Here is a 25,707-nt window from a genome sequence, read left to right as displayed (position 1 = left end):
AAATGGGAATTTGGGGGGTATCAAAGAGAAATTAAAAAGAAAATGTAAATTTTTTCTAATGTAAATATAAAATTAATATGTCAAATATTTTATTTAAGTCATTAACTAACAAGTCAATCCAGAAATAAGCCATTGTCACCAGTTCAAAGGAGAACTCAAAAGAACACATATCAACTGCCAACCAGGAAAGTGAAATGAACTAAGAGATGCAGAACTGGGAAATATCCTAAGGGCAATAATCAATTACATTCCAAAAAATAAAATGGCTTTTCATTTCTATGGACAGGAATCATTTGTATTCTTATCAATTTCAGTACTGCAAAATAGTTCAAAGTCAGGGAACAATGCAAACTTATACAGAAACTGATCATTCAGAAAGGTGCTCTAAACAGGTCAGTCATCTTTTCTGCCTATTTCAACATGTTTCACAATTTTGCTGACAAGAGGAAAAGTTCCTGTCAATTTTTGCAACATTACAGGGCTCCTGACACTCTATCACCAAACATAATGATGTGAGTCAGAGCACACTCTAAACAGCAGAACATCCGCTCACAAGCCACACTCTAAATTATAAACTGGAGGAAGGGCTTGTCGTGACCCCACTCAGGGGATGGCAGTTATTTAGACAAGTCTGCAAATCACCAAACACTGGGGAATGAAAATACTGCCTCAAATAACAAAATGATGGGACACTCTGAAAATCCAACATTGTAAATATATGGGAACCAAGGAAACAACCCAAAAAGAAAGAGCATGGAATTACTCCTGATGAGAGTGGATGAAAAATTGTAGCTCACCATCTGCAAGAACAAAGTCACCAGCTACTGCAGACACTGACCTTCAACACCTCTGAAAGGAGTTCAGGATGGAGATCAGAAATGAGGCACTCTGTGCTCTGGGGAAAAAACCGGAAGAACAGGCCTGCAGATATACATTTTTAGGAGAAGATTTTATGAGTCTAATTTCCTGCATCTTCTCATATCTAGAAAAGCACTAAAATCATTACTAGCAGCCACCTTTTCTCAAAATGTGTTAACTGCATGTACCCTCTTTATCAAAATCACATACATCCTGCCCTTTTCTCTTACCCCTTAGGAGCAGTCCCTCAGAGCTCTCTGAGAGGCTGTCTCCCAGGGTATAGCCTTTATTTTGCCCCAAACAAAACTTAACTCATAACTTTCATGTTGTGCATTTTGTTTTTTCAGTAGACAGCAAATGCTTAAGAGAATATTATTCCTCAATACAAATCATGATAACACACACACACACATTCACTCACAAATCAACTATAGGCACAAACTCCCAAATTGTGCTTTCTTACACCTAAACAGAAAATGTCAGGATACACCCAAATAAATATTAGCTACTTAAAGTAGCCCCTACAAAAAACTGTTTCCTTGACCAATCATCAGTCAGCCTCCTCTGAACTCTCTTCCCAATAAAGCCTTGACCTCTGGGCTTCTGTGATCATCTCTGCATCACCCAGTTTTATCAAGAATCCTGTCAAGTCAGTTTAGATAGAATCCCCCTTTACCCTTGATGTTTCCTCTTAGTAATTTTCCATCCACTGACCCTCACCCTGCTCCTTGGATATAAATCCCCACTTGCTTATGCTATATTTGAGCCTGAGGTCTCTTAAACCCCATTGCAATAGTTCTTGAATAAAATCCGTTTTTACCATTTTAACTACTGACCACTGGCTTTCTCTGACACCCTTAATGCAAAAGTCATTTATATTACAAAAGACTTATAGTTCTCACAGAAAATCTGGGGTATCATCTCTCAATTATGATGGCAGTTGCTATAGTTTGACTACACATAGGCTAGACAATGTTTTGAATATATCTCACATATGAAAATAATATGCATATATGTATATATGTTCTTGACATTATATTGACAATAGTGAAAGTCGCTCAGTCGTGTCTCTTGGCAACCCAATGGACTGTACAGTCCATGGAATTCTCCAGGCCAGAATATTGAAGTGGGTAGCCTTTCCCTTCTCCAGGGGATCTTCCCAACCCAAGGATCGAACCCAGGTCTCCCTCATTGTAGGAGGATTCTTTACCAGCTGAGCCACAAGGAAAGCCCATATTGACAATAAATATATAGTATTTATATACTGACATTAACATATATCATTTATCATGCTTTATACCTATATTAGGGCTTCCCAGGTGGCTCAGTGGGTAAAGGATCCACCTGCAAAGCATGAGATGCAGGTTCAATTCCTGGGTTGGGAAGATCCCCAGGAGGAGGGCATGACAACCCACTCCATTATTCTTGCCTGGAGAATCTCATAAACAGAGGAGCCTGGTGGGCTATGGTCCACAGGGTCACAAAGAGCTGGACATGACTGAAGTGACTGAGCACACAAACCTACATTAATATATTTCATTTTCATACATGAACATCAATTTATATCATTCTGGCTCAAATGGTAAAGAATCTGCCTGCAATGCAGGCTACCTGGATTTGACCCCTGGGTTGGGAAGATCCCCTGGAGAAGGGAAAGGCTACCCACTCCAGTATTCTGGCCTGGAGAATTCCATGCATCCATGGGGTCGCAAAGATTCGGACAAGACTGAATGACTTTCACTTGATCACTTACTACATGACACTTTAGTTATTAAGTAAGCACTATGGCCTAAATGCCATGGGGGAGATTTAAAATACATATAGCACACAGTCTTTGTACTCAATAAGTTTATGTTTTTGTTGGAGCACCAAGACAGACAGACACACACACACACATACCCTATATAATTTTATAAGAAAGCAGAAAGATTGAGGCTTCCATGTTGAACAGTGGCATTACAAGACAATGGACAAATTAAAACTGTATAAGGTGAAAAAAAAATTACCAGTAAAAATCTCTCAACTCTACCAGAAAATAAAACAGGTACCACTTTCAATAAACTCATCACAGCCAATTTTTCCTTAAGCCCTTATAAGTTACCCATTTCTTAGCAATCAAATGGCTTGCATTTTAGGGATCATTTTCTAGAAAAATAGGGTAGAATATGCATGATATGACCTCATTATATCATGACTTCAGAGTCAGAAGAAATTTCTGTGATCTTGAACCACCTGAAAAGACTTTGAGGAGAAAGCCCTGGAAGACAGGTGGGGTTTGTAACTGCTCTGGTGCTTATCAGTTCCTTCATAACTAGCAAGTCTAATAGGATGTGATAAACAGTGAGGCCAAGTCTGAAGATAATATGCCTAAAGACATGCAGTGAAATACATTAGCCTAAGACAGGTGAGTGAGTGAACTAAGGAAAGAACAAACGAACCAACGAGATATACTTATGTCAGTGACTCTCCTACGAGCAAATCAGTTCCCTGATGCTCCCTGCCTCCCCTCTGCAGTCAATTCAGAATTGACCACAGTTAATTATAATGATCCAGTAGGTGAGCACATATTTGAGTTTATAGAGTCAAAGGCAATAGAGACAGAAGAAGAAAAAGTGCTGATATCTAAGAGAACATACACAGAGGGAAGAGACCAAAAAAAGCAAACATAATTCATTTTCTTCAAATGAGGCTCCTTCTCTTTGAGTATTTTTATGTGAAATGCTGACAACAGCATAGTCTTGTATTTGATGAGACTGCAACTCCTCTTGGAGCAAGGCCCTCAAATTTAAGTCTCAGCAAAGTGTGTGACACCTTATTTGAGAGAGCGAGACACCAGGAAGGAAAAAGAGAAAGCATGAGACTGTAGTGCTCAGCACAAACGTTCCAACTCCAGTTCCCACGGGCGAGGGCATACAGCCTACTACGTGGGAAGGTCAAACACAGGAGGATGCTCAGTGCAGACACACATGTGACATAACAAAAACGTCCTTAGCCTACACGACCAAGTACAGGAGCACACAGCATTGTGCAGAAACATTCATACCCAGACTTTTTTATAGAAGGAACATGAAGTTAGTTACCATGGGAACCTAAGGCTAAGTACAGCAATATGTATCTGATCTATTTATGACACATCCTCTTCTCTACATTTGCAGACATGATGGCTTTTAGAAACTATTTTGAAAATGTTCATGTTTTGAACCTGAGTTCAATATCTGTCTTTGTAAACAAGGCCTTATAGGTATTCAACTTATTTTGTCATTCAATAAATATTCACTGCACGTCTCCCCCATGACACTGTGGAGATGCTGCGGATACCATGATAAATGAAGCAGCCAAGTCCCTGCTCTCATGGGACTTACACTTTAGTATGAACAGAAGTGCCCAGGTCGATGGACATCTAGGTTGCTTCCATGTCTCAGCTGTTGTAAATAGTGGTGTAGTGAAAACTGGGGTGCAGGTATCTTTTTGAATTATGGTTTTCTTCAGATATATACCCACCAATGGGATTGCTGGAGCAAATGACAGCTTTTTTTTTAGTTTTCTAAGGACACAGAAGCAAACCTAAATGTTCACTGATGGAGAAATGGATAAAGAAGATGTGGTACATACATACAGTGGAATATTACTCAGCTATAAAAAAGGACAAAATAATGTCATTTGTAGCAACATGGATGGACCTAGAGATTGTCATACAGAGTGAAGTAAGTCAGACAGAGAAAAACAAATATGCGACCCCATAGACAGCAGCCCACTAGGCTCCTCTGTCCCTGGGATTCTCCAGGCAAGAATACTGGAGTGGGTTGCCATTTCCTTCTCCAATGCATGAAAGTGAAAAGTGAAAGTGAAGTCACTCAGTCGTGCCCGACTCTTAGCGACCCCATGGACTGCAGCCTACTAGGCTCCTCCGTCCATGGGATTTTCCAGGCAAGAGTACTGGAGTGGGTTGCCATTGCCTTCTCCGATAAAAAAGGACGAAACAATGTCATTTGTAGCAACATGGATGGACCTAGAAATTGTCATACAGAGTGAAGTAAGTCAGACAGAGAAAAACAAATATAGTATGATATTGCTGAAATAAGTTATCTTTTTTAAAATGGTACAATGAACCTATTCACAAAGAGAGTCACAGATGTAGAGAACAAACCTGTGGTCACCAAGGCAGAAAGGAAGGAGGGATAAATTGGGAGATTGAGATAGGCTTATATTTACACACTGCTATATATAAATCAGATAACTACTAAGGACCTACTATAAAGCACAGGGAACTCTACTCACTACCTCACTACTTCATAATGACCTATATAGGAATAGGATCAAAAAAAGAGTGGAGATATATATATATATATATATATATATAGCTGATTCACTTTGCTGTACAGCAGAAACTAACTAACACTGTAAATAAACTATACTCCAATAAAAATGTTTTTTAAAAAGAAGTGCCCAGGGTTTCTTGGCAGGATCCAGCTTAGACCATTTTCTTTCTCTGGCTCTCAGTCCAAACTGATAAAGATATACAATGGGCTAGTCTCCCCTCTGTCTGTGCCAAACCTAAGACCACAAGCAACTCAGGTGCCTCCTAAGTTATGCTTGTAGTCTTACGTCCTATTTCTCATATTTTCACTGTTCTGGATAAAGGGGAACCAGCCACATCTCCTGCACTGTCATGGAACATCAGGAAAAGTTGCAAAGAATATTCTAAAACAAGTTTGGAAAAAGTGACAGACTTTATTTTCTTGGGCTCCAAGATCACTGAGGATGGTGACTGCAGCCATGAAATTAAAAGGCAGTTACTCCTTGGAAGAAAAACTATGACAAACCTAGATAGCAGACACATTACTTGGCTGACAAAGGTTCGTACAGTCAAAACTATGGTTTTTCCAGTAGTCATGTATGGATGTGAGAGTTGGACCATAAAAAAGGCTGAGCACCAGGCTGGTGCTTTTGAACTGTGGTGCTGGAGAAGAGTCTTGAGAGTACCTTGGACTGCAAGGAGATCAAACTAGTCAATCCTAAAGGAAATCAACCCTGAATATTCATTGGAAAGACGGATGCTAAAGCTGAAGTTCCAGTACTTTGGCTACCTGATGCGAAGAATTGACTCATTAGCAAAGATCCTGGTGCTGGGAAAGATTGAAGGCAACAGAAGGGGACGACAGAGGATGAGACGGTTGGATGGCATCACCAAGTCAATGGACATGAGTTTGAACAAACTCCAGGAGACAGTGATGGACAAGGAAGCCTGGTGTGCTGCAGTCCATGGGGTCACAAAGAGTCGGACATGACTGAATGACTGAACACAATACAACAAAACAAGTCTACCCAAAAAGAAATGAAGGAAAATGTCAATGTCCTTAAGACTGCAGCCAGATAATCTCTATTATCGATGTTAGATTTATTAGTTTAAAAAAAAACTTCATAGAAAATGCTGAGGAAAATGTTATGTCCTTGAACTAAAGGTCTTTAAACACACACCATTATTATTTTACCATCTAATTATATTTAAACTTGCTGAACTATCCCTATTCCCCAAAACCCATAAAAAATGGAGATTCTCAAAAAAGTAGAGAGAAAAGGAATAAAAATAATATAAATGACAAAAATAAAGAGGCTGGAAGTGAAAAGCACAATGCAGGTGTCAATAATTTGGAAGACAGGACACCTAGGTGAACTCTAGCAGACTTATGAAAACAAAACAGCTAAGGACTGCACATCCAGACAGTAACAAGAAGAAAGCTGACATGAGCCACAGAAAGACTCAGAATTGAAGACATCAAACATCTCAAAGCAAACAAAGAAACAAAGACTGAAAATCTGTTTTAAAATGTAGACTCTTCCATTCCCTTTCAATCATGACAAGAGAAAAAAATTATTTGCTCCAGAAAAGTTGAACTCGAAAGGTTACAGATTCAGGGGCATCAAGTGCAGCAGATGGAAGAAAAGGCAGCTTATCAAAAACAAGGGACTGTGTGCACACCTGCATACTAAAGATGAGACCTACCCCAAACCCTCCCCTGAAACACAAGCCCAGCACCACTGTCCTTCCACCTGAACTGCCTCCCCCAAACTAGTAGCCACCTTTCTCCTTCCCAAAAGGTGCCCTTGACAGATGGTATGCCTCACATCAGGACCCTTACCCCTGCATTTCAACTGATTTTCACATCTGCTTATCCTAGAAATGAGACTTGCTGGAACCTAACTTTTATCCACAATATCATTGTTATTCATAAAAACACTAATGACATTTGCAGAATCCTATAAGCGCTCCAAAATAATTTTCATTACATTATCCTACTTGAAGTAGTCTGAAGCACATCCCTACGTAGTAAGCAAGTGTCCTGTCTCCATCCTCATGGCCAATGTCAAATTTCAATCACCATCTTCTGCCATCTGAATGACTACCAACAACCTAACTGGCCTCCTGCTTCTGCTCTTATGTACATCCACGACAATCTGCAGCCAGTTCTCATTATGTCATCCCTGCTTAAAATCCTACAACTTCAAATTAGCCAGAGGACAAAGTCCATAATCTTAGCATAGCATGAAAAGCCTTTCTTGACTCATGTTCTCTCCGCTTCCTCAAGTTTTATTTCTCAATCTTCTGCATATGTGAAACACTGAAACACAGAATAAAATATACTATGTTCTTCCTTCCCTCCATGCCCTAAACATGACTTATTCTCAGCGTGGAAGGCTTCCTCTTTGCCCAGACCCTGTAACAGCATAAAGGAATCTCCATAATCACAAAGCACTGTGTAGCAGGTTCTCCTTCAGGCCATACCTAACATTGGCAGGACCAGGGGCAACAGTATAAACTGAAATGCCCTTCATCCTCTACATTCACCACACACCTTGAACAGCCAGCCTCCTCATATACAAGTGGTGACACCAACCAGCACATTCAAGCTCTGTCAGTGCCCCTCCCACAATAACACCGTCTACACTCAGGAGTATGGACCTGAAAAAAGCCACTGATCACCCTGGAAGCAGACCTGGGACTTATAAGCATGCAATTGCAAAGTCATGTTAACCAAAGTATTGTATAAAAGGGCGGGGAAAGAAGGAAATGTGACATCTAGGTGGGCACATCTCCTTAGCACATAGATTACAAGGCAGGTGGAGGAACACAGCCACAAGAAGCCCAGAGGGGGGCCCTCTGCAGCAGAGACAAGGTAGAGGCCCCTCTTGCCTTGTCTAAAGGTTGATACTGATCTCTCTTATGGGCTTCCCTGGTGGTTCAGATGGTAAAGAATCTGCCTGCAATGCGGGAGACCTGGGTTCTATTCCTGGGTTGGGAAGATCCCTGGAGAAGGGAGCGGCTACCCACTCCAGTATTCTAGCCTGGAGAATTCCATGGACAGAAAAGCCGGACATGCTACAGTCCATGGGGTCACAAAGACTTGGACACAGATCTTTGTTTACATAACAAGATCCAAAGAAAAGAGCAGTAGGAAAGACAGCTACTACTTCAATAGACAGAATTTCCAGGGACAGCAAGAAAATTGGCCTACATCTTGAAGGGTTCTTGGGTAGAGGTAATTTTTTATTCTTTTTTTCCTCTTTCCTTTTTTTTTTTTTTTTTTGGCCTCACCCAAAATAAAAATGTAAAATCGTAGATAAAAGTCCAATGTTCCAAAAAAATAATAAATCTCAGAAATTGATTTTTATGTCTAACAACATATGGTTGTGAGCTTATATGTATATAAAATCCAAATTTTTCTACATTAATCAGGCTGAAACCGAAAAGGTGCCTTTGCTTCTGCAAAATTTGAGCAACAACTTACTATTTAACAAGCACCAAGAGAAACTGCATCAAAAGTTTCAGACACGTACTAAACATAACCCATGACATATCAATTCCACTTCTACTTCTGGACACATAACCCACAGAAACCATAATAGGTTTACATCATAGCATTATTTAAAATCATAAAAAACTTGAAAACACTCTAAATGCGCAACAATAAGGGACTGGTTAATAAATTACTGTGCATGCATGATGGATTTTATATAGTCCATTCTAAAATGATAAAGTCATTGCCATATTTGTGATAAAATTATGACATTTAAGTATAATATAAAAATTATACAAAATAATATGTCTGAACTTGTAGGCATGGATATGTAATAATACAGATAAAAAGTTAACGTGTGTATGTATACCAAAAAATTGACAGCAGTAAACTGAGTAGAGAACATAGCGATTTTTTAAAATTCAAGTTAAAATTACAATTACTTTACAATGTTGTGTCAGTTTCTGGTATACAGCAAAATGATTCCGTTATATTCTTTTTCATATTCTTTTCCATTATGGCTTATTACAGGATATGTGTTTCCTGCGCTATACAGTAGGACCTTGTTGTTTTGGAACATAGTGATCTTTATTTTCTCTTTTGTGATTCTGTATTTTTAAATTTTTCTACAGTTCTTAATAAAAATGTACTTCTTCCCCTAAATTTGGATATCTGCTTGCCAAGCAAGACATAAAAAAAAAAAAAAGCTCCCGTTTCTTCTGACTTTAAAATAGGTATCTGATGGGACTTGTAAAAATTCAAAGGACACCACTGAAAGATTATTCTATTACAATGCATTAGCCTTTCGGATGGGTGTCAATCATTAGCAAGGCTTTAAGGGCAAAGGCCACAAGACATAGGTTGTAAGTTCTGTAGAAGGTAGCATGGAAGAGAAGACCCAGACCTGAAGTACTGTACAAGCAGGCAGAAACAAAGATTTTAAGTAAATATAAAGAAGATAAAGAAAAGCAGGAAGAGTTGGCTGGGAGAAAAAGAGAACAAGACAGTGGAGAAACTCTGCACAGTTTGCTGATCTCACAATTTGGTTCAGGAAAGGGAAAACTCCACACTTAACTCACCTAAGCCACTGGCAGAGTTCAGAGAGAAAAGATTTATAAAATACAATTTAAATTCAAATTTAATTCTTGTCAGTGCTGCCACTTTAAATTGAGCTTTACTTGTTAAGAGTCTACAGAAATAGCATAGGTGATAAAAGGCTCTGAGAATTTTGACATCCAAATCATGTTTTTGCTTACAAACTGTGTGAGCTTAATAAAAAGAAACTAGTTATTTAAGTTCTTTTGAACTCAATTGACCCTATAAGAATCTCTCAAATTAACAGAATTTTTTTTTTTTTACTAGTATAATCCTAATACCTATTATCGGGCTTCTCTGTTGGCTCAGTGGTAAAGAACCGCCTGCCAATGCAGGACATAGGTTGGATCCCTGGGTCAGGACGATCCCCTTGAGAAGGAAACACAACTCCCTCCAGTATTCTTGCCTGGGAAATCCCATGGACAGAGGAGCCTGGCGGGCTATAGTCTATGGGCTTGCAAAAAGTCAGACATGACTTAGTGATTAAACAACAACAATGCCTATTATCATAACCACACTCCTAAAAAACAAACTTTTAAAATCTGTTAAGAGATTTTTTTATAAAAATGAGAAAGAGTAGATACCTGCTGATCTATCTGGCTAGCATCCTTTTCCCATTTCTTCATATAGCAGAATACCTCATGAGTTCAATACCCTCTGATGACCTGTTCCAAGATTCCAGGCAGTTCTGATTACGCAGCCAATCACAGGACTCCTAGCCCTGGCCAGGCCATGCTATGGACATGTTACCTGGTCAGTTTTAATAAACTAGTCTGGGTGTCAGACAGGATGCAGAACACCTAATACAGCTTCTTTTTCCCAAAAATAAGCTTGCATCCACACAAAATGCAAGACTCCGCAAAATTAAATAGCAAGTGACCTGGGGAACAATGTCAAATTTTGAATAACAACTAGTACAACCATAGTGAGTTTTCTGGTTTCATTTCTTCTTGTATCTCCTGGCTTTGAGCTGAAGGTGGGCCCAGTCAGGGAACTGTCTAGTAGATGTGACTCAAAATCTTCCAACTTTCCAGGCAGATCAAGAAAACGGATCCCTGTGAGCTAAATAAGAGTGGGGGAGGGGGGCAGCGGGGAGGGGAGGGGGGGAAGTGTGCTTGTGTTTTTCCTTTTTCTCTCTGCCAGCCCTACCCCAAGGCCAGCACCACTTACACAACTACACGGATGCCACTGCAGTGACACAAGGACCTAATGCCCCAAGAGAAAATCATCTCCCTGGATAAAGGAACTACAACAAGGACCTCCTCTGTGTAAAGAGCTGGGAGCAGTGGAAGAGATGGGTATTCTTGTTATCCTTTTTATCCCTTTTTTCTCTTACCACTTCACCCCAATCAAGTGAATTGAAGAAAAGCATGGAGGCTAAAATTATGGAGGAATCCATCTTTCTGGCCAGACGAAATATAAAAAGGAGTCCTTTGGAAAATATCCCAGAGTCATGGAAAAGAGGACCTCCTAGCTGTGTGTATAAATAAATCACACAATTCCCAGGCTCACCCTCAAGCTAGGTATGTCTGGAATACAATTAAAGCAGCATCTCAATGTCACAGAGAACTCAAGTACAGCATAAACCAGCTTAAGGCAGGGTAAGTAACACCTCCTGTCCCTCCCCCCAACAAACAGCAAAAGCTTTGAAACCTGAATGAACACTGGAATCACCACATACAGAAAGTGATCTATGCTATGAACCTAATTAGCTCAGCTGCCTGCTAAAACAAACAAAAAATTTTTCTATAGAAAACTTTAAAAGGACCCAGAATTTCACGACATATTTTAAATATTCAGAATACAATTTAAAAAATTTGATATATAAAGAACTAAGAAAATCTGATTGCTATTCAAGAGAAAGACAATCACCATGTGATAAGTCCAAATGAAGATATTAAGAATTATCAAAGCAAGAATTTAAAAGCAGCTATTTTAACTGTCTTCCATGAGACATTTATTTTAAAAATCTAGATATCGTTTATATTGCCAAGTTTGTAATTATGCAAATAACAATCGTAATTTACCATAGAAAAATTAGAAAACATGGATAAGGATGGCTCCCCTCAATTTTTCTTGTCTACCTATAATAAAACTGTAGGATCCTCTCTCCTTCTTTGGTAGGACTGTGAGCATAAGCAAACTAATTGAAATCACTGTAAAACATGAGATGATTATTCATATACAAGACACAGTATTACTAAGTAATATTTAGGTTTATATGCCAGAGAGCTCTTGCTGACTTATATTTCAGACCACCCCACCATAGTAGACACTAGAAAATAAGGACTGGAACCACTTAAAAGACTCATGACTAGCTACACACAATGCCAAGACTGTCACAGCCCGTGCCTGGGTAAAGCGAACACTAGGTCAACTATCCATGCCTGACATTATCACTTCAGTTGAGTTATTTGCATCCCAGGAGCTGGATTTTGTCTTTGTTACCTATAAGGTCTGAACAAAAAATGACACAATAATGTGGCACAGAAACCAAAAGTGAGTAAGTGCCTAAGGCCACCTCACCCTAAAAACGGAATGTAGCCAGGCAAAAGTGGTCCATCCCCTAAAAATAGGCCACCAAAGCTTAAAAGCTAGGACAGGATCCCTTCATGTATCCTGCAATATGATCTGCCAAACACTTGTGAAGAACTCCAAAGAGACAGTGTTTAATTACAAATGACAAAACCGTAAATGTAGCTTCGTAGGAAAAAAAAAAAAACTTTTAAGGATGTTTCCAAAACAGGGCTCAAATCATTCACATTAGGAAATACAATTTTTTTAAAAAAACAGTAATGTAGTAGTGAAGTCGCTCAGTTGTGTCCGACTCTTTGGGACCCCATGGACTGTAGCCTACCAGGCTCCACCATCCATGGCATTTTCCAGGCAAGAGTACTGGAGTGGGTTGCCATTTCCTTCTCCAGGGGATCTTCCTGACCCAGGGATCGATCCCAGGTCTCCCACATTGTAGGCAGATGCTTTTACCATATGAGCCACCAGGGAAGTAACAGAAACAATAGGAAATGTGAGGCCACAGTCCAGCCTTAACTATGTAACAGCCTAAGAGCTAAGAATATAAATTGACCAATTCCTAAACTCAGTCGAGTCAGGGCATGGACCAAAAAAACAGAAGAATCTTGAGGGTGATTAAAGCCAGAATGTGGAGAGAATGCAAGAGAGTGGATAGAATAAGACAGAGGAAAATTAGACGGAGATCAATGTCATGGAAGGCAAGACAGAGGTTGTATCGGGTCAAGCCAATACAAACCAGGATACTGAGTAAAGGTTTAGAAAGGAAAAACATCACCCCATCTCAGGGGCTGCTGATAGCAGTTATTCAGAATTTAAATATTTCAGGTGAAGCCAGAGACTCGGTCTTTGACAGAGATATTAAAGAAAAATGATACATAATTAAGTTGTTGCTTTTAAGTGGCTCAGTCGTGTCCGATTCCTAAGTGACTCCATGGACTATAGCCCTCCAGGCTACCCTGTCCATGGGATTTTCCAGTCAAGAATACTGGAGTTGGTTGCCATTTCTTTTTCCAGGGGATCTTTCCAAACCAGGGATTGAACCTGTGTCTCCTGCATTGGCAGGTGGATTCTTCACCACTGAGCCACCAGGGACGCCCATGTAACTAAGTAAATATATTTATACTATTGTTGATTGGGGGGAAATATTGTACATTTAACACAATGGAGATTTCTCCTTCAAAATGTTCATAAAACTCTGGTGCCTTTTAAAATAAATGGTGATTTAGAATTGAGGAAACAGAGTATTGTGAGAAATCTGAGACTCAAGATTACTGAGATCCAGCAGCAATGCCTAAGGCAGAGCTGAGTCAAAAATAGCACAAGTAAAATTATCTTCACCACATCACAGCTCCTAACATGAGCAATTTGCTTATTAATATGTATTATGGGTACTTCCCTCTCATTACCGGCTTTTACTACTGAGCACTTTTTCAGCTGGACTCCCGCCCTACTCAGTGGTCTTTCTCTATTCCTCCTCTAATCAGCTCACTTTTTCTCTTCACAATTTTAACACTAATATTTTCAAGCCATATACTAAAACTCAGTCCCTTCATTCTCAACAGATAACCTCACATCTGACCTCAAAAAGAAAATCCCTCCAGGCACAAATTTCCCCAAATTGTCTTTCTTCTCCTGTGAGTGTCTGTGCATGTGCAAACTTACTTAACCAGCTTGCCTTCTTCCCTTGGGTCTCATGCAACAGTGCATCCTTACCATTTTATAAAATTTATCTCTGACTGTTCTCTAAGCCTCATTCTTTCAAGAATGTTCCATTTATTACTCTGCCTCTCCCTCTCTCTCTCCCCTCAATGCATAAATTATTCATGTCTCTCCCATCAGTTAAAAAAAATCTCCACTGTTGGTGATTCATCATTCGGTCCTCAAATCCAGTCTCCACCCTCATTTGCCCCAGGTTAGGCCCAGAGAGGCTGACCTCTGTAGACTCCATCACTCACACGCCTTTGAAAGCTGGATTCTTATTATCTTTGTCCAATAGGAGGAGGCTCCAGCAAGACAGGAGAGCGAAGTGCTTATCTCCCTTTCACCATCCACAGCCATGGAGCGTCCCTAAACACCACTGCCTCCCTCTCTGTCAGGGCTGTGAGTACTAACAGCTTTCTGATCTATTCCTGATAGTCCCTGGGGCCTCTGTCGTTGTTTCTCTTAAAATCAGTCCACAGCTCCATACAGTTTCTTTATTAAACGCTATTCAGGTGAATGTTTTGTGTGAGCTATTTTCCTGCTAGGATTCTGATCGATACAGCTCATGTCCCACTCCAGCTCCTTTCTGTCTCTTCCCAGTCAGGCTTCCTGAAAGGGTGCTCTGAACTCACCACTGTTTTTCATTTATCCATCAACTCACTATGATCTTGGAGAAGGAAATGGCAACCCACTCCAGTGCTCTTGCCTGGGGAATCCCAGGGACCACGAAGCCTGGTGGGCTGCCGTCTAGGGGGTCACACAGAATCGGACACAACTGAAGCAACTTAGCAGCAGCAGCACTATGATCTAGCTTCTGCCACCCATGAATCCACTAAATTCACCTTCCCAGTAGGGATATTTAATATCATTTATGACCTGGCTCTACCTTCCAGCTCTATCGCCCACCATCTGCCATGAGACCATATGCTCCATCCAGCAAATGACCCTAGAGTTGTCTTCGGCCTCCTATAGCACTCTCTCCACCTGAAATGTCCTTCTCTGCTCAGGTATCTAGTGAACCTCTAGTCATCATGCAAGTGTCAAGTCAGGAAGCTCTTCCTTCTGGGAGTCCTTCTCTCACTTACCCACCCTACATTAGCCAGGATTAAGTGGCTTAAACCCCCAGATCCTGTGAACAGCTCTTGCACCCATCATATTTATCTTGTAATCCCACCAAATGATTCTCTCTCTCAGAGCAGAATGACTCCAGAGCCCTCAGAAAACAGAGCTTATGTGGAAACACTGTACTGAGAAGTACAACTCCAGGGAAAGAAGAGGCAGGAAAGGAAAGTGAACATAAGAGAGAGGATCACCAAGCTCCCTTATAAACTGGTTGCTCAGACTGGCAGAATGTCTTCAGAGAGGCAGTATGAAGCTATTGGATCTCCAGCCAGTCCAGAAGCAGGAAAAGAAAGAATTGACCCACTGACTCCTCTCATTGGTCAAAGTTCTGCCACATAGGATAACTCCCACCACTTTCAGGTTGCCCATATATGAGTTCCAAGTGGGTCCCATTGTGTCACCTGATAAATATGTATTAATTAAATTATTAGAAAAGGAAAAATTTATACCTTTGCCCAATTGATAAATCTCAGTTGAGTAGTCTAAATCTCTCAATGTGTAAGACCATTAAGGCATTAATACCATAAACTGTAAAAAGTTGCAGCTAATGCTGAGGTTAATGAGTAGAATTAACTCCTGAAGAACTAGACAGCCAGAATCCAAAGTGTTGCAAATAAGTTTGACTTTTCCTTGTGATTTCTTCTCTTTCAGAGGAAAGTTTAATACCCAAAGTGAAGATGTTTTATTTATCAATCAATGTCTGAATTAACTGGGAGGGACAATACTCACTGTGCAGCACTCTTTCACTCATCTGATCTAGATTGATTTGACAGCTTAAAAATAAGAAATGCTGCCATCTGACTGAACCTATTATTTCCAATAGTAATATAATGTTATAGAACTTGTAACAGAAAAGGGATCTTCCACTGGATCCAAATTCTCTACTACATTAATAAAGAGCAACTAATCAAATGTTCATTCTTAAAATCATAGTAACCATTCTCTGAAGAAGCAGTGTGGCTCTCCAACATTAAAACAGTGTTTACATGTTCCCCTCACTACTTTTATATCCCTCACTAGTATCTGGGTAAGCCCCAAATTATAGAACCTAGATAAGAGAGCAAAAAAGAAATTCCTTGACCCTTTTTTTGATGAGAAGGAATCTAAATCATCTATGATCACAGTTAGGCAGATGCATGCTCAAACTAAGCAAAAGAGGTAGGTTTAACCATTAGCTATTTTGACCATAAAGCAGAAACATTAGCCTGTGATCACACTCAGGTCTGTCAGAGTCCTTGGTAATCATGAGTGAAAATCTGGGTCCAGGCCACATTCACACCTTTTGCTTAAGCCAGACTCTGCTAGAAACTATGGCTATCTTGAAATGTCACTTAATCCATCTCTTCCCCTGCAGGCAAATGGTAACAGACTTTTCTTCCAAATTTCCAGAACCACCTTCAGAACTAGAAGAATTAAGTGTTTTCCTCCTCATTCCAGAGAGCAATGCCTGCTGCTGGGCAGTCTCCATACCTAAAAGAGCTGGACAGGCAGTAATTCCCCAAAGGCTCAAGGCTGGGTTCTGGAGAACCCAAATCTCATCAAAATGAACTAAAAGGGGTATTCAACATTCTTCTCTACCATCACACCAATGAATTATATCCTGCTTTAATAACAGTGGTATAATCTTTTAATTATGGCCTATCTTTACATATATTGTTAAGCATTTGACAGAGAAATAATACTGTGGAAACCATCATCCTCTCAAAATTTAAATTTAAACATGAAGTTCTCCTTTAACATTTATATTAAAATGCTTCCACCTAAAGGTTTGCTTTGATTGCTTTTGCAATAAATTTTAAGATTTTCGTTAAAAAACATCAGATATTTACAACTATGTTCTTGGCTACAATAATTTATCTTTCTACCAAGAGGCAGAATTACGCAGTTGGTAAAAGTTCAGGACCCTGAAACTAGACAGTTTGATTACTGGAGAGTTTGCTTAACTTCTTGTCATCTGTGAAGTAGGGGTCACAGTTGTACCTTCTTTACAGAATCATTGTGAAAATTAAGTGAGATGATAAATTATTTAGGATACGTCTTGGTCATAGTCACCACTACGGAAGTATTGCTATAGTAACCACTATTGGTAGTAGTACTACAGAAACAGTTTAAGCATGGTTTTCAAAAAGCATGTCTGCCTCAAAATCATGGTAACATATTCTTGCTGCACGTCTGTGTGTGCATTATGTCCCTTGCTCTAAAGAATATAACCAACCCAAGAGATGATGGCATCTCTCTTTTTATAGATCTTAGAGTCTGTTATTGAGCTTAAAACTGCACACAAATTGAGCCACAGTACCTGTTGGGTTACATGAAACAATGAACTAAAATATTCCCCACTTATACAAAAGCAAAATTCTCTTCGCCTACATGAGTAAATTTACTTTTCTCTGGTGCAAACTGACAATTTAAGTGAAAAAAATGAACCAATTTAACACAGAGTATTATAAAAGCACAAATAATTATATATTAAAATTATAAAGCCCTTGATAATACTGAGATGTTCTCGTGCAATTAAAACAAACTGAATACATGAAGGCGAACCAATCACCTAGGTTTTGTCAGAGTTTCATAATTTGTGAAACAGCAGATTGTAGATATTTTTTTAATGTGCAATTTTAATCAATTTTGGCTTTGTTTCCTTTTTAAATAATGCAGGCTATATGTCTGGGGTCCATATATCTTTCTGTTTAGCCATAATGAAGAGAGTAAAACAGCACATACAAACACATGCCTATTTTGAGATAGGAGATTTCTCACATGGTGGCTTTTGGCTACCTTGGCTCTCAATTCCGAAGAGTTTGAGGCAGACGGGCTATGAGCCAGCATGATGCACAATGAGGTTCAGTGGGCTACGGGCTGCTATTTTTTTTTTTCCCCAAAGTCTTTGGAACAACTGCAAATGTAAACAAGCACATTCAGTTCAGTTCAGTTCAGTTCAGTCGCTCAGTCGTGTCCGACTCTTTGCGACCCCATGAATCGCAGCACGCCAGGCCTCCCTGTCCATCACCAACTCCCGGAGTTCACCCAAACTCACGTCCATCGAGTCAGTGATGCCATCCAGCCATCTCATTCTCTGTCGTCCCCTTCTCTTCCTGCCCCCAATCCCTCCCAGCATCAGAGTCTTTTCCAATGAGTCAACTCTTCGCATGAGGTGGCCAAAGTACTGGAGTTTCAGCTTTAGCATCATTCCTTCCAAAGAACACCCAGGACTGACCTCCTTATGTATCCTAAACAAGCACATTAGGATACATAATTTAAAAGCAACATTTGATGGGATGGGGAGGGAGGTGAGAGGGGGTTTCAGGATGGGGAACACATGTACACCCATGGCTGATTCATGTCTTGTATAGCAAAAACCACTGTAATATTGTAAAGTAATTAGCCTCCAATTAAAATAAATTAATTAAAAAAAATAAAAGCAACATTTGCACATATTTTTGTCTTTTATATTTAAAGAAAACAAATGGCCATGCCATTGCCAATGTTACTACCATGTAGGCAGAAGTGACTGAAAAGAAATTTCTGAGGCAGAGTTGATTTTGTTTCTAACTCACCTTATATCCCCATATGCAGCTCTGACCACCATTCTGATGCTTACTGTTTGCATGCTAGGCTTCAAATTTGAAGTGGAATGCCCTGAGTTCTACTCTCTAAACTGAGATTCCAAGGAACAGAAATTTACAAATTTTAAATATAAAGAAAATAGTACCTCCTTATTACTGTAAATAAGACAATTAGCTCTCCAAACCTTGACTTTACCTTGGATAAAATTAAAAGAGAAAATATAGTCAAAATATTATTTTAAGAGATGACACAAAAAGAGAATCTTGCAAATCCCTTAGTTCTTTAAGGTTTCAAACTATTGAGCTAGCTGTTATTCTTCTCAGGAGACTAAAAAAAAAGTCTAAAAATTATTTATTTTCTCTGGACCACTAAGGCACACTGAACAGCAAAGTTAAAGAACTAGCTAAGTGAGTTAAAGGTCTTATTTCAATTTAAACCTATATAGTCTGTGACCTTTATCATAAAATAATCCTTTCTTCAATGCTTACAGAAAAGAAATAAGGCCCCCAGCTGCTAACTACAAAAAATTAATATAATCTCCCTGAAATATAACCTTTAACTATACAGAATGTTATAGCCAGAAAGCTTGGAAACCCTCTGTCAAAGGAAACAATGCTTGCTGCCTTCATTTATAGGATATAGTCACCATTACAAAATGGAATTTATTCACCTGAGCTGTAATGAACTCACCAGCATTGTGTGATCCATATATGTAATCACAGACTTATTTATGAATGTATCACATTTAGATCTGCCATATATCATAATAGAAGGTAAGATGATGATGAAGCACTAATGGAAGTCCCAAGGACTGCAAAGTGCCCACACACAGCTGGTACAGAGCAAACTCGAGGCAAGTGACAGTATCTGGTGACTGAAAGCAATGATGATTCCTTTCATACGTAAGAAACAAGGGGTCTATGCTATTAAATACCTATGTTATTGACTAGCTGGTCAGTGACAGAACCAGGGCAAACTATCCAAGGCATCATATTCCCAGTCTGATGTTTTATCTAGTTCACCACACAGCCTCTCTTTCCAGGAAAAGAGCTTCTCACCTCTAAACTTCCTTATTACTTAGTGAGTATCATCACATGTGTGGTCAATGAGAAAAGTTTACAGGTTTCTCTCAAAACGCATGATGTTCCTGATTATAAATGTAATTACAAAATTATCCTTGACAGTTGGGAAAATGTGCCCCAACTCTGCTATGCCAGGGTTTGTTCTCTTAGGGAAAAGGAAGTAAAAAGCAAGCAGTTCAGAGCATGTTTGGAGGTTCCATAAAGTCAGGAGGCTCCTCCTGTCTTTCTACTTCATCCCTCTGACTTTCAGCCTCAATGCCACCTCATGATCCAAGATGGTTGCTGAAGCTCCTGCCATTCTACTCACGTGACAGTCAGCAAGGCAAAAAGAACTGAAGAGAAAGAGGAGAGAACGTGTGCCCTCCTCTTTTTAAAAGTAAGTAACCCAAGTAAGACAGTGGGTGCTGAGAGAGGGCATTAAAGGGCAGACAGACTGAAATCACAATCACAGAAAACTAGCCAATCTGATCACATGGACCACAGCCTTGTCTAACTCAATGAAACTAAGCCACGCCATGTGGGGCCACCCAAGACAGAGGGGTCATGGTGGAGAGGACTGACAGAATGTGGTCCACTGGAGAAGGGAATGGCAAACCACTTCAGTATTCTTGCCTTGAGAACCCCATGAACAGTATGAAAAGGCAAAAATATAGGACACTGAAAGATAAACTCCCCAGGTTGGCAGGTGCCCAATATGCTACTAGAGATCAGTGGAGAAATAACTCCAGAAAGAATGAAGGGCTGGAGCCAAAGCAAAACCAACACCCAGCTGTGGATGTGACGTGATAGAAGCAAGGTCCCATGCTGTAAAGAGCAATATTGCATAGGAACCTGAAAAGTTAGGTCCATGAATTGAGGCAAACTGGAAGTGGTCAAACAGGAGATGGCAAGAGTGAATGTCGATATTCTAGGAATCCGCAAACTAAAATAGACTGGAATGGGAGAATTTAACTCATATGACCATAATATCCACTACTATGGGCAAGAATCCCATAGAAGAAATGGACTAGCCATCAGCCATTATAGTCAAAAAAAGTCTGAAATGCAATACTTGGATGCAATCTCTGAAACGACAGAATGATCTCTGTTCGTTTCCAAAGCAAACCATTCAATATCACGGTAATCCAAGTCTATGCCCCGATCAGTAACGCTGAAGAAACTGAAGTTGAACAGTTCTATGAAGACATACAAGACCTTCTAGAACTAACACCCCAAAAAGGTGTCCTTTTCATTATAGGGGACTGGAATGAAAAAGTGGGAAGTCAAGAACCACCTGGAGACACAGGCAAATTTGGCCTTGGAGTACAGAATGAATCAGTGCAAAGGCTAATGGAGTTTTGCCAAGAGAACGCACTGGTCATGGCAAACACCCTCTTCCAACAACACAAGAGAAGACTCTACACATGGACATCACCAGATGGCCAACACCAAAATCAGATTGATTATATTCTTTGCAGCCAAAGATGGAGAAGCTCTATACAGTCAGCAAAAACAAGACCAGGAGCTGACTGTGGCTCAGATCATGAATTCCTTATTGCCAAATTCAGACTTAATTGAGAAAAGTAGGGAAAACACTAGACCATTCAGGTATGACCTAAATCAAATCCCTTATGATTAGACAGTGGAAGTGAGAAATAGATTTAAGGGACTAGATCTGATAGAGTGCCTGATGAATTATGGACGGAGGTTCGTGACATTGTACAGAAGGCAGGGATCAAGACCATCCCCAAGAAAAAGAAGTGCAAAAAAGCAAAATGGCTATCTGAGGAGAACTTACAAATAGCTGTGAAAAGAAGAGAAGTGAAAAGTAAAGGAGAAATGGAAAGATATAAGCATCTGAATGCAGAGTTCCAAAGACTTGCAAGGAGAGATAAGAAAGTCTTCCTCAGCGATCATTGCAAAGAAATAGAGGAAAACAACAGAATGGGAAAGACTAGAGATCTTCTCAAGAAAATTAGAGATACCAAGGGAACAATTTCATGCAAAGATGGGCTCAATAAAGGACAGAAATGGTATGGACCTAACAGAAGCAGATGATATTAAGAAGAGGTGACAAAAATACACAGAAGAACTGTACAAAAGAGATCTTCACAACCCAGATATTCACAATGGCGTGATCACTGACCTAGAGCCAGACATCCTGGAATGTGAAGTCAAGTGGGCCTTAGGAACCATCACTAGAAACACAGCTAGTGGAGGTGATGGAATTCCAGTTGAGTTTTTTCAAATCCTAAATGATGATGCTGTGAAAGTGTTTCACCCAAGATGCCAGCAAATTTGGACAACTCAGCAGTGGCCACAGGACTGGAAAAGCTCCTTTTTCACCCCAGTCCCAAAGAAAGGCAATGTCAAAGAATGCTCAAACTACCTCACAATTGCACTCATCTCACACGCTACCAAAGTAATGCTCAAAATTCTCCAAGCCAGGCTTCAGCAATACATGAACCGTGAACTTCCAGATGTTCAAGCTGGTTTTAGAAAAGGCAGAGGAACCAGAGATCAAATTGCCAACATCCGCTGGATCATGGAAAAAGCAAGAGAGTTCCAGAAAAACATCTATTTCTGCTTTATTGACTATGCCAAAGCCTTTGACTGTGTGGATCACAATAAACTGTGGAAAATTCTGAAAGAGATGGAAATACCAGACCACCTGACCTGCCTCTTGAGAAACCTATATGCAGGTAAGGAAGCAACAGTTAGAACTGAACGTGAAACAACAGACTGGTTCCAAATAGGAAAAGGAGTATGTCAAAGCTGTATATTATCACCCTGCTTATTTAACTTATATGCGGAGTACATCATGAGAATCACTGGGCTGCAAGAAGCACAAGCTGGAATCAAGACTGCCGGGAGAAATATCAATAACCTCAGATATGCAGATGACACCACCCTTATGGCAGAAAGTGAAAAACTAAAGAGCCTCTTGATGAAAGCGAAAGAGGAGAGTGAAAAAGTTGGCTTAAAAAGTTGGCTCAACATTCAGAAAACTAAGATCATGTCATCTGGTCCCATCACTTCATGGAAAATAGATGGGGAAACAGTGTCAGACTTGATTTTTTGGGGCTCCAAAATCACTGCAGATGGTGACTGCAGCCATGAAATTAAAAGACGCTTACTCCTTGGAAGGAAAGTTATGACCAACCTAGATAGCATATTAAAAAGCCAGAGACATTACCTTGTCAACAAAGGTTTGTCTAGTCTAGGCTATGGTTTTTCCTTGTATGTAGTGGTCATGTATGGATGTGAGAGTTGGACTGTGAAGAAAGCTGAGCGCCAAAGAATTGATGCTTTTGAACTGTGGTGTTAGAGAAGACTCTTGAGAGTCCCTTGGACTGCAAGGAGATCCAACCAGTCAATCCTAAAGGAGATCACTCCTGGGTGTTCATTGGAAGGACTGATGTTGAAGCTAAAACTCCCAATACTTTGGCCACCTGATGGGAAGAGCTGACTCATTTGAAAAGACCCTGATGCTGGGAGGGATTGGGGGCAGGAGGAGAAGGTGATGACAGAATATGAGATGGCTGGATGGCCTCACCAACTCAACAGGCATGAGTTTGGGTAAACTCTGGGAGTTGGTGATGGACAGGGAGGCCTCTCGTGCTGCACAGTTCATGGGGTCGCAAAGAGTCAGACATGACTGAGTGACTGAACTGAATTGAGGAGTATACTATGATCTCATTTTCTTTTATGAATCATTCTTATTTACAAAAGCAATCATGGATTTCAAATTGTTATACCGTCCAAACCACTTGCCCTTCACTTTAACTGGTCCATAATCTAGCGCTCAATATTGCTGATGATGTGTAGGTGTGTTCAGTCGTGTCCAACTCTTTGTGACTTCCTGGATTTTAGCCCACTAGGCTCCTCTGTCCAAGGAATTTTCCAGGCAAGAATAGTGGAGTGGGTTGCCTTTTCTTCTCCAGAGGATCTTCCTGATCCAGGGATCAAACCTGCATCTCTTCTGTCTCCTGCATGGCAGGCAGATTCCTTACCACTGTACCATCTGGAAGCACATCGTCACATCAACACCATGCCACCAAAATTAGTCTAATCATTTACCTCTAAAGGTACTATGTGCTCATCTGCCCCCTCTATTATGACTTCACCTCACATATAATGCCTCATGTGCACACATATACACACATACTCTACTCGGCTAAATTCTTCTCTTCTTACAAACCCACTTAACACTCTTCTCAATGAAATGTATTCCAAATCAAAATCTCTCTTTGATCTACTTTAGCTGTTTCACCTGCACTATTAATATGATCCCTCAGATTTTCTTTCTTATTACAAATCTTAGATTCCTGGCCAAATTTTAATCTCTTGTGAATGCAGGAATTAAGTCTTATATCTCTTTATATTATCTGACTCTAGAATAATACAAATGTTCAGCAGATTCTGAATTCATAGTATTGGCAGTTTTTCAATCATATCCCTTTACTCTAAACACAGAAGGAAGGGTGGAAGAATAACCTTAGAAAGGAGATGCCCACTTGGGAACTGGGGAAACCACATTAGACTTCTCTTTCTTCCAAACACACAGAGAGCTGCAATGATAAGCATGAAACATTCTCTTGACTTAAGAGGTATAACAATGAGTAAATTGAAGTCATTTATCAGGTGTTTTGAAATTCCAAGATAAAAGCTGTCAAATTAATATAAGGTCCTCATCAATCATCTTACATGCTTAAATGATGTAGCAAAGCAGCAATAAAATGCACATCCCTGAGAAACAGCTCCACTAACACATATATTTTTTTAATAACTGAACTGGTCGAGCAATTCCTATCTAAAATATGACATGTTTAGGGCCTCCCAATACTTTACAACACAAAAGCCATTTATAAGGAATTTCCCAATCACTGAACTTGGGTAATGGGAGTGGTAGGGACGGAAGGGTACAGGGTGCAAGGCAGTTTCCATGGTAATACAGAAAAAAATGTTTTAAAAAATCCTATCGGGGTCTCAGAAATTGAATGGGAGAATGGTGATAATAAAAAGTTGACTTTTCAGCTGGTACTTAAAAAAAAGAAATCTAAGGCTTATAGACATACTTTAGCATTCACCCGTAAACCAATGGCTCCATAACCCACAATAAAAGAGACAGAGCTACATTTCCTGCCCCCACTTTATTACTCATTCACTCATCTCAACATGTTAAGTACTAATATATCTATTAGAATACCCTGGACTACAAGTAAACACCTTTTCAAACTAAACAGGAAAGCTGAATTTTGTCATATAACATGAAGTCACCAAGATGTGAGACTTTCTAAAGTTGACTTCAGTGGCTTAAGGATGTCCTGAAAGATTCAGGTTTGAACTGCAGTTGGCCCTTGAACAATGTGGGGGTTGGGGTGCTGACCCCCAATGTGGCTGAAAATCACTGTATAACTTTTGATTCCCCAAACACTTAACTACTACTAATAGCCTACTGCTAACTGGAAGCCTTACCAATAACATGAACAACCTATTAACACATTAACATATACTTGGTATATGTATTCTTACAATAAATGTATTTTTACAATAAATTCTTGCAATAAAGTAGGCTACAGAAAAGACACTGTTATTAAGAAAATTATAAGAAAGAAGAATACTATACTGTACTTATTAATACATTTTCTGTTACACTGTTTACAAGATGAATTATCTTGAGCACCTACATCAATATTGTCTTATATGATACAAAACACTGTAGGTCTTATCATATTACTAACACTGCTGCTGTTGCTGCTAAGTCACTTCAGTCATGTCCAGCTCTGTGCGACCCCATAAACGGCAGCCCACTAGGCTCCCCGGTCCCTGGGATTCTCCAGGAAAGAACACTGGAGTGGGTTGCCATGTCCTTCTCCAATGCATGAAAGTGAAAAGTGAAAATGAAGTCATTCAGTCATGTCCAACTCTTCGCGACCCCATGGACTGTAGCCTACCAGGCTCCTCTGTCCATA

General features: G+C 39.8%; 1 protein-coding gene across 4 annotated transcripts in view; it reads right to left on the bottom strand.

Annotated features, from left to right (window-relative positions):
* ELAPOR2 (endosome-lysosome associated apoptosis and autophagy regulator family member 2) overlaps positions 1–25,707 on the bottom strand; it is a 215,511-nt gene that overhangs the window by 118,837 nt on the left and 70,967 nt on the right. Inside the window, exon 1 of one of the 4 annotated variants that reach the window (XM_055590064.1) lies at positions 839–938. The exons of the other annotated variants lie outside the window; for them this stretch is intronic. The gene's annotated coding sequence lies outside the window, so the exon portion shown is untranslated. Of the gene's footprint in view, positions 1–838; positions 939–25,707 lie in introns of those variants that run through there. 4 annotated transcript variants of the gene reach the window in all.

Source organism: Bubalus kerabau, chromosome 8 (genome assembly GCF_029407905.1).
Source record: "Bubalus kerabau isolate K-KA32 ecotype Philippines breed swamp buffalo chromosome 8, PCC_UOA_SB_1v2, whole genome shotgun sequence".
Classification (NCBI taxonomy): Eukaryota; Metazoa; Chordata; class Mammalia; order Artiodactyla; family Bovidae; genus Bubalus; species Bubalus kerabau.
The sequence above is the reverse complement of the archived record's forward strand: the minus strand, read 5'-3'. Positions and strand labels throughout refer to the sequence as shown.